The sequence below is a fragment of the Meriones unguiculatus genome, chromosome 5 (genome assembly GCF_030254825.1).
Source record: "Meriones unguiculatus strain TT.TT164.6M chromosome 5, Bangor_MerUng_6.1, whole genome shotgun sequence".
Classification (NCBI taxonomy): domain Eukaryota; kingdom Metazoa; phylum Chordata; class Mammalia; order Rodentia; family Muridae; genus Meriones; species Meriones unguiculatus.
Window position 1 is genome coordinate 21,686,414 of NC_083353.1, and position 11,796 is coordinate 21,698,209.

Below are 11,796 nucleotides of genomic sequence, written 5' to 3' on the forward strand. Positions count from 1 at the left end.
ACACCAACAGTTCAGGAACTAAGATCAATAATTAATAAATGGAACGACATGAAACTGAAAAGTTTCTGAAAGGCAAAAGACACTGTCAATAGGACTAAATGGTACCTAACAGAATGGGCAAACATCTTCACCAACCCTTTATGCAAAAGAAGGCTAATATATAAAATGTATAATGAAATAAAAAAAATTAACAACCAACAAACCAAATAATCCAGTGAAAAATGGGGTACAGAACTAAACAGAGAATTCTCAACAGAAGAATCCCTAATGGCTGCAAAACACTTTAAAAAATGTTCAGTGTCCTCAGTTATCAGGACTAACTCCTTAGTCATCAGAGGAATGAAAATCAAAATGACTCTGAGATTCCATCTTACACCTATCAGAATGGCTGAAATCAAAATCCCAAGTGACAGCACATGCTGGCAAGGTTGTGGAGAAAGGGGAATACTCCTCCATTGCTTGTTGGGAGTGCAAACTTGTACAATAACCTTGAAAATCCATCTGCTGCTTTCTCAGAAAATTGAGAAAAGTGCTTCATCAAGATCTAGCTATACCACTAATGGGCATATACCAAAAAGAAGATCCACTATACCACAAGGACACTTACTCAACTATGTTCATAGCTGCTTTATTCATAGCAGCCAAAAAGTGGAAAAACCCAGATGCCCTCAACCCCCCCCAAAAAAATAGGTAAATAAAATGTGGTACATTTACACAATGGAATACTACTCAGGTATTAAAAACAAAGATATCAAGAAATTTGCAGAAGAATGGATGGAACAATAGAAAATATCACCCTGAATGAGGTGACCCAAACCCAAAAGAAGACATGCACAGTATATACTCACTTATAATTGGATAGAAATTTTCTCTTTATATTGTAGGTTACTGTTGTTTCCCTAGGGTGTCACCAGAGGTAGAAGAAGCTAAGTCACTATTGCACTTTAGAAAAAGGACCTGGAAGACTCAAGTGACCTTGAGATGCACTGTCTGAGGACTACCTTTCATAGTACCAGAAGGCACCATACAAGCTTCCAAATGAAGAGTGGAATTAGTAATCATTTCCAGGGGGCTGGAGAAATGGCTCAGTGGTTAACAGCACTGACTGCTCTTCCAAGGACCTGGGTTCAATTCCAAGCACCTACATGGCAGCTCACAACTCTCTGTAACTACAGGTCCAGGAGATCTAACATCCTCACACACACATTCAAAGAGACAGAACACCAATGTACATAAAATAAAAGTGAATAAATAATTAAAAATTATCATTTCCAGTTATAATTCCTATAAACCAGAACAATGACCAGCATAAATGATACCACTAAGGGTGGAATAATGGCACATATACTCTGATTGAACTTTAAGTCCATTCAACAAGGGGTAAATCAAGCTTGGTACTCAAACCCTATCCAACTACCTGGGGCTAAATAATTCATGAATATTGGAGGAGAATGTCTAGACACCACTTCTTCTCACACTGAGAGGAGCCTCAGGAAGTTGAATTCAAAAGAGAGAGAGGACCACCTAATCATCCTCTTCCTTAGAAAACATGTTTCATACAAGGATGCAGAGAGACAGAAGAATAAGTGCTTTTCAGCAAGCTAACATTACCAGATTAGAATAGAAAACATGTAAATAACATTAAAGAGTTTCTCACAAAATTGTGCAATTTGCTAATTTCACCCAATAATAACAGGAAATAATTGGTCAGGTGGAATTCAGTCCCACAGGGAAACATGATGACTATTTCGTAGGGTTCCATTTATTGTTTCATCTCATTTAATGAAAAACTTTACAGACCAAGGCCTAAACTTGTCCTGGGGATAAATTAAGAAAGAGTAGCCAGGAGATTCAAGATGGCAGCAGCAGGAAGATTGTGACTGAGGAGCAGGAAAGCAGTGTCAGCACAGTGACAAAAAGACTGGACTCTGGGCTATAACACACCAGAGATTGTGATTCCCAGGTCTCAGCAGACACTGGTAGCTAGTCCAGAGCCACATGCCTGTGTGTCCTGATCACCCTCCCAGGCTGAACTGTGGGCATCAAAACACCAGAGACTGTGATTTCCAGTTGTAAGAAAACCCCAGAGGAAATTAAGCAATAGGGACAGACCTCAGGTCACCCAGTCAATCCCTGGAAAAGGTCCCAGGGATCACTGGGCTCACAGCCGCCAGCCCAGAGTGGGGCACTCAACCACCAGTCCAGAGACCTGCTACATGCCCGACTCTCCATCCCAGACAGAACTGTGTGTCCAAGGGCATCAGAGACTGAGTTTCCCTGTCATGAGAAAACCCCACAGTGAGGGCCTCTGAAAGGCCCTCTACCCTGCAGACTATCAAAGCCAATGCTGAGACTTATGGACAAGTGTTGGGCAAAGTACAGGGAATCTTATGTAAGAAGTGGGAAATATTAAGATCTGGAGAGGACAGGAAACCCACAAGGAGAGCAACAGAACCAGAAAATATGAACACAGGGATCTTCCTAGAGACTCATAATCCAACGAAGTACCAGGCACAGAGATACCTAGAACCCCTGCACTGATGTAATCCATGGCAGCTCAGTGTATAAAAGGGTTCCCCAATATTAAAAACAGGAACCATTTATGATATGAACTCATAGGCTGCCTCTTTGATCATCAACCCCTGAGGAGGAAACAGCCTTACCAGTCCTCAGAGGAAGACAAAGAAGCCAGTCCTTATGAGACCTGAAAAACTAGGTTCAGGTGGAAGGGAGAAAGAACCTTCCTTATGCATGGGCTGGTGGGGGGAGGGGAGGAGCAGAGGTCATAGGAAAAGCAGAGGAAAGGAGGATGGGATTGGGAGAAGATCAGGGAGGAGGCTACAGATGGGGTACAAAGCAAATGAACTGTAATTAATAAAAAATTTTCTTACCTAAATGAAAAGTACCTTAATGAAACTTCTCCAGATGAGCAAGATATGGAAAAACAAAACAAAACAAAAAACTACCTACACTATAAAAATCATTTGATCTGCATGGGGTAAAGTCACTGAAATGATAACTGTATCTAGAAAATGAACAAATGATTTGAAACAATGTTAGGCATTAATTAAGAGGTCCAAAAAATGAAAGTCTTTATTGCAAACCATGCTTTCATTATAAAAACAGTGTCCACATGATAATGAAAATACAGTAAATAAGAGAAGGAAATACTTATACATCTCTAAAAATATTATTTTTTAATTTTAAAAAATTTAAAGAAGTAAAAATTTTAAAAAAAGAGATAGTAGCTAGCATCCTGAGTTGTGAGATTAGTTGTATCTTGGCCACACATTAACACATTCCAAGATCAAGGATGGGCACAACATTCCAGAAGAGCAGAGTCTGGTCCCACATCACAGGAGCAACTGAGCTTTGTCTGAGACCTCACCAGAGCAGCCTTGTGCCTTATACTTCAGTCACTGTTGCAGCTAAGGTCTGCTGCTAGCCCCACTCTGCAGACGTGTTAATTCCTAAGAGCAACCTCCCAGGGACACAGAATGCTGTTCACCCTGGAGGTGGCAGTGGCTTTCACACAATAAGCACAGCACCTGTGGCACTACCAGAGGAAATCCTCAGGGATAATGGTAAAGGCAGGCAGTAGATGGAAGGTTGAGGATAGCAGCAGATACAGGGGTGACCACAGCCCTCCATACCCTTGCTCAGCCTTCATCCTCATTGAGTTTGCATTAACACATCTCACTGGCCTCTCCCTGTGATCATGAATTACAAATGGAGCCTTTCCTTGGGCCAGAGAATTATCAAAAGCTTAAGAGGAAGCAGCCCCCCTCCTCCTTCTACTCCTGTATGCCAAAAGTAGAATAACATGCCAAGATAATTTTGACCTCAATGATGCTTTGGAGATTGGTAATGAAGAAAAGCCATTTGCAGCACAGGTCTGGCAGGTCCTGGCCTCCTGATAGTGGGAACCACTGCTCTAACATCTCACTCACTCTCTGTATCCCTGTGTGGCTCTGATTATAACTTATAATGGGCATATCATGCTCACCCAGTCAGCAGATTCCCTTCAGGTTTCTCCAGGAGAGAAAGTCTCCATCATCTGCAGGGCCACTCAGAGCCTCCTCTACACTGATGGTACCTGTTCTGGGACCAGCAAAGTCCAGGACAAACCATCAATGCCCTCACTTACCACACTTCAGTCAAGATTAGCAGAGACCCCACCAGATTCATTGTCAGCAGATCTGGGACAAACTTCACCCTCACTATTGCAGACTTTCAGCCTGAGTATTGTGCATTTTACAATTCTCTTGAAAGACTGTAAAGGCCTCCCACAGCAATTGAGTCCTGAACAATAACTCATCACAAACCAGCTTTACCCACCTTCCCTGGACTCAGGAAGTCCTGTGAGAGAAATAGCTGAGCACTTGGTGGGTGGACAGTGAAAAACAGCTTAAGAGCACCAATGCAGACTACTGCATATAGTTGTCTTGTCTCCTTAGTTTCCTCTGTGGTCTTCAGTGTTTTTCACAGCAAAGACATGTGATCACAATAACTAAAAAATGAGATAGAGAAACAGAGAAAGAAAGAGAGAAAGAAAAAGCAGGTTCACATTCATTCGCTTTCACTCTCTCCACCATTGTTCTGCTTCCTCTCCCACATATCTTTCTCTATTAATCTCCTCAGGACACTGGTGAATCTCCACCTCACAGTCACTTTCCAACTTCTCTCAGGTACTCACTTCAGGATAGGTCTTCTTTACCTGAGGGTTTTGTCCTTCATGATGTTGCATCCTGATGGAAACCTGTAAAGCACAAATCAGGAATAAGAAAACCATGTCCAGGATGCAGTATTCCCCAGAGTAATAGAAACTCTGCTGTTGCCCTGAGTCTTCTACAGTGTAAATGACTCTAAAGTAGAGAGGAGGAGAAAATATACATTATCACAGGAATAGTAAGTATTACTACTGGCATAACAAAAGCTCAACCAAGTAGTCTGCAATAGGAATTTCAATGTTCCCATCATGAGGAACAGCATAAACACTTAGATTGGGGATGAATTCAGTGAGACTGAGCCATGCCTGTTGACCTCACACTGGATTTATATATTTAGAAATACAGTTACTCTCTGTGCTATGTGATCTTTAGTATTTTGCCACAGACCAGCCCAGTCAGGCTCCCGTCATCCGCAGAAGAACAAGGCTTTAGACAGGAAGACACAGTTTCGGCGAAGAATTGACAGACAGAGACACCTTGATGGTTTTGACTCTGTTGTAACTTTACTGAAATCAAGCTAGTATTTTTATAATGATTTCACAAGGAAGCACCTTAAAATTGGCACGCTTTCCAGGACATTCAGACTTTTACCAAGGATACAAAGTTTATGTTTTAACATAAGGCAGTGCCCACAAGAAATCTGTGCCTAGAAACTTTTTGATCAGAGCAAACAAAGGAAAAGAAACCTCAAATATAGTTTCATTATTGCTAACCAATGAAGAGGAAAGTCAGGAGCTAATTCAGATGCCTGCCAAAATCCCTCTCTATATCAAAATCTAAGTATACCTTTGTTAACCCTCCTCCCATATGTCCTGCTTAAGATTTATGATCTTTCTTAGGAACAAGATTCTGAAGGGATGGGGGAACTCCCGCCAGCTGCACCTCTCATGCTATTATTTCTTAAGAAGGAGCCTATTATTATTTTACTATTCTTAATGCCTATTAATACTAAATCTAATTCATTACTTTCCTTAAACTTATTTTTATTAAAGCCTTTAACAATCTACTAATAATAAATTTCTTTATAAAGTTAGTTGTGCTGTTTCAGGTGTCACAGGGAAAGATCAAAGAATTCATTATTCCAGCCCCAGAGCCACAACTGAAGAAGCATAGAAATCTCAGAACATGTCTCTTTTCCAAGTGGGATGAGTTTGCCAGGGACCTTCCAGGGGGCTTATTTCCGGGGAAATCATATCCCCCTCCCTGTAGCTTATGCTACTATGGTGACACTGGCGTGGGTGTGGCAGTATTTTTTTGTCAACTTGACACAAGAAAGGAAGAAGAACCTTAATAGAGGTATGGCTTCCATGAGATTGCACATAGACAAAACATTTTTAATAAATGATTGTAGTGGAAAGGAACAGAACACCATAGGTGAGTCCATTCATCAGAGATGATGCTGACAGTTTGAAGAAAGCAAACTGAGCAAGCCATGGAGAGCAAGCCAGTATGTTTCTTTCATACTTCCTGCCTCTGCTCTTGCTAGGAGTTCCTGCCCTAACTTCCCTCAATGAAGAACTGTGATCAGGACTTGTAAGTCAAATAAGGCTTTTCCTCTCCAACGTGCATTTAGTCATGTTGTTCATTACACTGATAGAAAGGAAGCTAGGACACTATCCAAGGTAGAGGCCTAGAAGGCACCCTTCTTATCTGTTTTTCTCCTTGTTCTATCATGGATAAATTTTACTTGTTACTGGTTCATCTGTGTTATATAAGCAAATACTCTCCTCAGTCTCTTCATCCTTGCCCCACCTCAAGCCCTATTTCTCATATGGAACATTAAATTGTTACAGTTGTTTCTGAGATCCATCCATCTTCCATAGGTCAAGTTAGAACCTCCTGCATAGTGAAGAAAACACTAGCAGGATAAATCCTACACATACCTTGTATGAACTAAAATACATACGAAACATCATGATCTCAAAGGTGACCTACTACCTGTTTTCATTCCTCATATCTCTTGTTCTTACCAAGAATCTAGAGAATAAACAGTTCCAATGTATTAGGAGAAAAGCAAACTTAATATGAGAAGCTGAATTCCCAAGCAGTGGAGGTGAAATTAAAACTGAAATTTGTTTTGGTTCTGAATTTTTTATTAATATAATAATTTTACATATCCATGGTAGCCTTCTCCATTTTCTCCTCCAGGTCCTACAATACCTCGCTCATTTCTTTATACCCCTCCCATAGTCCTCAGTAAAAGGGTGCCCTCCTCTCATAGCCAACTGGCCCCAGACTCTCAAGTCTTTTCAGGACTGCCTGCACCCTTTTCCTCTGTGGCCTGGCAACTTCACCTTGCCCAAGGAAAGTGATCAAAGAGCACACTACAGAGTAAAACTGAATTTTTATATGATACCTTTCAAAAGTGGAGTGTGCAGCCTATACAGTGATCAACTGGAATAAAGTACTATATTTTGAAGAAAGCCAATGGACTGAAAGTTCATTACTGCCTGGAGCATCAGACAGAAGTTCACGAGGAAAGTTAGAATCTGGTAGAAATATATGATACCATGACCCTGGAATCCTAACACAGCACTGGGGCCAAGGACATAGAAATGTAAATGCAGTGCAATCTCCAGGAGGAAAATAGACATGCTCTTCACTTCCTTCCTGCTCACACAGATGAGATCACCCTTGTATAAGTGGTAAGCTTCACTGTTTTCTGCATTTATAGTGCAGAGTGGGGCTACTCTGTACATCACTTGCATCTCTGACACAAGGCAAGCTAGAAGAATTCTAGAGACAAAAAAAAAAAAAAAAAAAAAAAAGAATTCTAGAGACTGCCCAGGCAAACATGACTTGCACTTTTGGGGAAACAGCGTGATGGCAAAGATGTCCAGGCCAATTGGACAACACTCTAAAGAAGGAAGGTGTGATAGTCAGGCAGGAAAGATGGAAGAGAGGATCGGTGCATGTTCTGTGGAGAGAGGTAGAACTGAAGTCCTGAGGGAGGTGAAACATATGAGAGAGGACTGAGGTACACAATAGAACATGTCCTTGCCCAGTGGTTTTGGCCAGGTGGCATGCAATAGCCTGAGGCCTGCACAGATGCAGACCCAGGTTCCAAACACAGGATCTTCCTGACTCTACAAAATGTCAGAGGCTAGAGATGAGGAAGAGTATACTAAACTACTTGGACTGAACCTCCTTGAATGACCACTGTGGTTCTTAGGTCCAGTTCATCTCTCCTCATGGTTGCAGGTCCTCTTCTCCCCATCTCTCCTCTCCAAGTCCTCACACTCACTTCCTTCTCACCTCCCGACCAGGATGTTCTACCCTATTTTCTCCATCGCACAGCACAGACTGAATGTTTAATTGCAAATATAGAGAACAAATGGTGCTATATATATATACAAACCTGAGACAGCTGATGCTTAGAATAAGCATCACAATCCAATGTCCAGATTGAAAACAGATAGTGGGGCAGAGAAATCAGCATTTGAATGAACAAGAGTAAATTGTATATATCCCACAAGAACATTATACAAACAAATAACCATACTAAAATATACAGACCTCAAGAAGCTAAACAAGAGGACCCTATTAATCATCATTCAGAATGCCAAACAGGATGACACCAGAATCAGTGGAAAAGGAGGAACAGGTCAGCAGCCTAACATAAAAGACCTCTGAAAGGTTCCACCCAACAGGGAATCAAAGCATATGTGAAGACTCATCGCCAAAATTCCACAGGGTGTCCTGAGGAAGAAGAGGGATGTATAAGGACCTGGACACCAAAGCTAAAAAGTCTGGGCCCAAGGTTGCCTGCAGAGACTGATGTATCAACCAAGGACTATCATGAAGGGGACCTAGACACCCTGCTCAGCTGCAGCCAATGGACACCTCAGTCTCCATGTGGGTTCTTGAGTGAGGGGAGCAGGGACTACCTCTATCGTGAACTTGGTTGCTTGCTCTTTGCTCACTTTTCCCTAGTGATGTGGGCTTACTAGGCTTATAGGAAGAGGACCCAGGCAGTCCTGATGAGACTTGATAAGTTAGGGTCAGATGGCAGTGGAGAGAACTCCCATTTTCAGTGGACTAGTGAAAGGAAATGAGAGGGGAGAGGTAGGGAGGCTGAGACTGGGAATAGATGAGGGACAGGGCAACAATTAGGATATAAAATTAATAAATTGCAAAATAAATTAAGAAAAGAATGTCTGAGATTGTCTTTTTAGTTTTAATGTCAAGCTAAAATAGTCCTGAAGAGGAAATGATCAGACTTCTTGCTTTTTAATGGTCAGAAATCAACTGTTCTAACACATTTCACTGAGGGATGACAGTCTCCCTGGACAATACAAGTCTTGAAATAGCATAAAAATAATAATAAAATTTATCATTGTCCTCCTTCCTCTGCTGATCTCTTCATCCTTCAAACTGTCTTGAAATCCTTTGCCTTTCATACAGTGATCTAGTTTCAGCACTGCAGAATCTCTCTCAGTATTTACAGTATTAAAGCCATGGCATTAGACTGACTTCATTGATCCCATTATTGAATCTACACATGAAAACAGGCTCACACAGTTGGGTGGGAGTGAAAGGTTACTTGATTAGGTCATCAAGCTTGATTCCAAGTGCTCTCCCGACATTTTGACCCCACTACTACAACCCATATTCAGCCCTATCTACACTCCACCAGCTGACACAGCTGTTCTGCATGTTACAGCATGCAATGGTCCTAGAAACTTTTTTTATTTTTGCAATTTATTCACAGTATATCCAAGCTGTAGCATCCTCCTATCATCTCCTCCCATCCCATCACCCTCACTATTCACCCTCGGTGCCTTTGCTCTGGTCCACTGATAGGGAAGGACTTCCTCCCCTTCTATCTGATCCTAGCCTATAAGGTCTCATCAATACTGGCTATATAATCTTCATCTGTGACCTGGCAAGGCTGCACCTGTGAGGGAGAGGTTATCAGCCAGGCACTGAGTTCATGTCAAAGCCAGGCCCTTCTCCTCTTACTAGGGAACCCACTTGGAAATTGAGCAGCTTTTGGGCTTGATCTGATCAGTGACACTAGGTCCTCGCCTTCAATGGTCCTTGATTGAAGTATCAATCTCTGCAGGCATTCCTTGGCCCAGGATTTTTTACTCTCTTGGTCTCCTTGTAGAGCTACTTTACCCTCTTCATCCAAAAGATTGCCTACACGCTTCCCAAGTTTGGCTATGAGTCTCAGAATCGAATGGCAGAGAAACACTTAAAGAAGTGTTCAATGTCCTTAGTCATCTGAGAAATGTAACTCAAAATGAACCTGAGATTCCACATCACAGCCTTCAGAATGGCTAAGCTCAAAAACTCAAGGTTATGGCACGTGCTGGAGAGGTTCTGGTGATAGGGGAACACATCTGCATTGATAGTGAAAATGTAAATTTGTACAACCATATTGGAAATCAATCTGGTGCTTTCTCGGAAACGTGGGAATTGTCCTACCACAAGATCCAGCTATACCAGTCCTGGCAATAGATCTTAAAGATTCAAAACCACACAACAAGGACATTTGCTCAATTATGTTCATAGAAGCTTTGCCAGTAATATCCAGAGTCTGGAAACACCCTAAATGTCCCTGAATGGAGGAATAGATACAGAAATTATGGCACATTTACACAACAAAATACTACTCAGCAACTAAAAACTAGAAAATCATGAAATTTTCAGGCAAATGGATGGAACTTGAAAAGATCATTCTGAGTGAAGTATCTCAGAAGCAGAAAGACACAGGGTATATACTCACTTATAAGTGGATATTATCCAGATAATATCGGATAAACATATTAAAATCAGTATACCTAAAGAAGCTAAACAAGGAGGACCCAAGGGAAGAGGCTCAAACCTCATTCAGAAAGGTAAACATGATAGACACCAATGGTTAGAGAAGACAGGGAACAAGACAGGAGTCTTCTACAGGGGCCCTCTGAAAGACTCTACCCATTAGGTTATCAAAGATCTTGGATGTTCACTAGGAGTTTCTGAAGCTAATTTCAGCCTATGCGCTGACTACACCTAGTGGAGAGAACAGGACATGAACTTACACAGAACCAACTTATTTGCCACACCATAAAAGTCCTTAATGGGCTAAGCATTTGGTTACCTAGGACAGCTGTGTGGGGTGCTGCTGTGTGGGGTGCTGCTGTGTGAACGCCCCTGATCGCTCCTGTGCATCTCGTGGAAGGATCTTAAAAATTGTACAGAATTTCAACATGAGTGAAACTTCTGAAGTGATTCCAAGTTTTGAAGAGGTGTTTGCAAGTACATTCACACAAGATGACAAAGAGTAATGGGAATACTAGAAACATCCTCCTGAATAGCCTCCAATGTTGAGGAATGGAATAGCAGAGCTGCTGGTCAACAAAGAAATAGAGGCAACTGGCTGCAAGAGAACAGACAGTTTAGTGGTAGGGATAACAGACAGGGATGGCCAAGTGAGAGTCGATGGAATCAGTGGCATGGATGATCATGGGGTAACAACTACCCACAGCAGAGACCAGAGCCTTACTATCAACAACAGGGCAGGACAGGATGGTCACACCAACAGTCTCCATACGGTTACTACTGACAGATGTCAGCCGTTTTTAACAAAAGAACATTGATTTTGACAATGTGCTAAATGTTGGGTTTCTTTTTGTCATAGATTTTCATTCTATTTTAAAGAATGAGGTGTAAATTATTTAGAAATTGAGGCTTGAAAAATTTATTTTTCTAGGGGTATAATGATTGATGTAATAAATCTACCAAGTGTGAATTACATAGCTTCACATTATATTAAATACCGGTTTGTTTATGATTTCATAGTGTTTGAGTTTGGTTTGTTTTCCTTCTTCGGCCTCTAGGGGTTCTGTGTATGTTATAGAAATAAAAGTTTTTAATTAGAAAACAAAATCCTTAACCAACATTTCCTTATTCACAAAATAAAACACTAAATTATGTTTTAATATTATATTAAATAGCATTCATCTGAATTATGAATTTGCGGGTATCACTTTAAGCGACCAAAGCAAATTCCTTGGCAGGAAATTGATGGTTGGAGAAGTTATGGAATTCGCCTAATGTCACACACAATCCAAAAGAT

The 11,796-nt window shown here is 41.2% G+C and overlaps 1 pseudogene; it reads left to right on the forward strand.

Annotated features, from left to right (window-relative positions):
• Positions 1-10,927: 10,927 nt before the first annotated feature.
• LOC132653947 (RNA guanine-N7 methyltransferase activating subunit-like) lies at positions 10,928-11,283 on the forward strand (annotated as a pseudogene).
• The last annotated feature ends 513 nt before the right edge of the window (positions 11,284-11,796 follow it).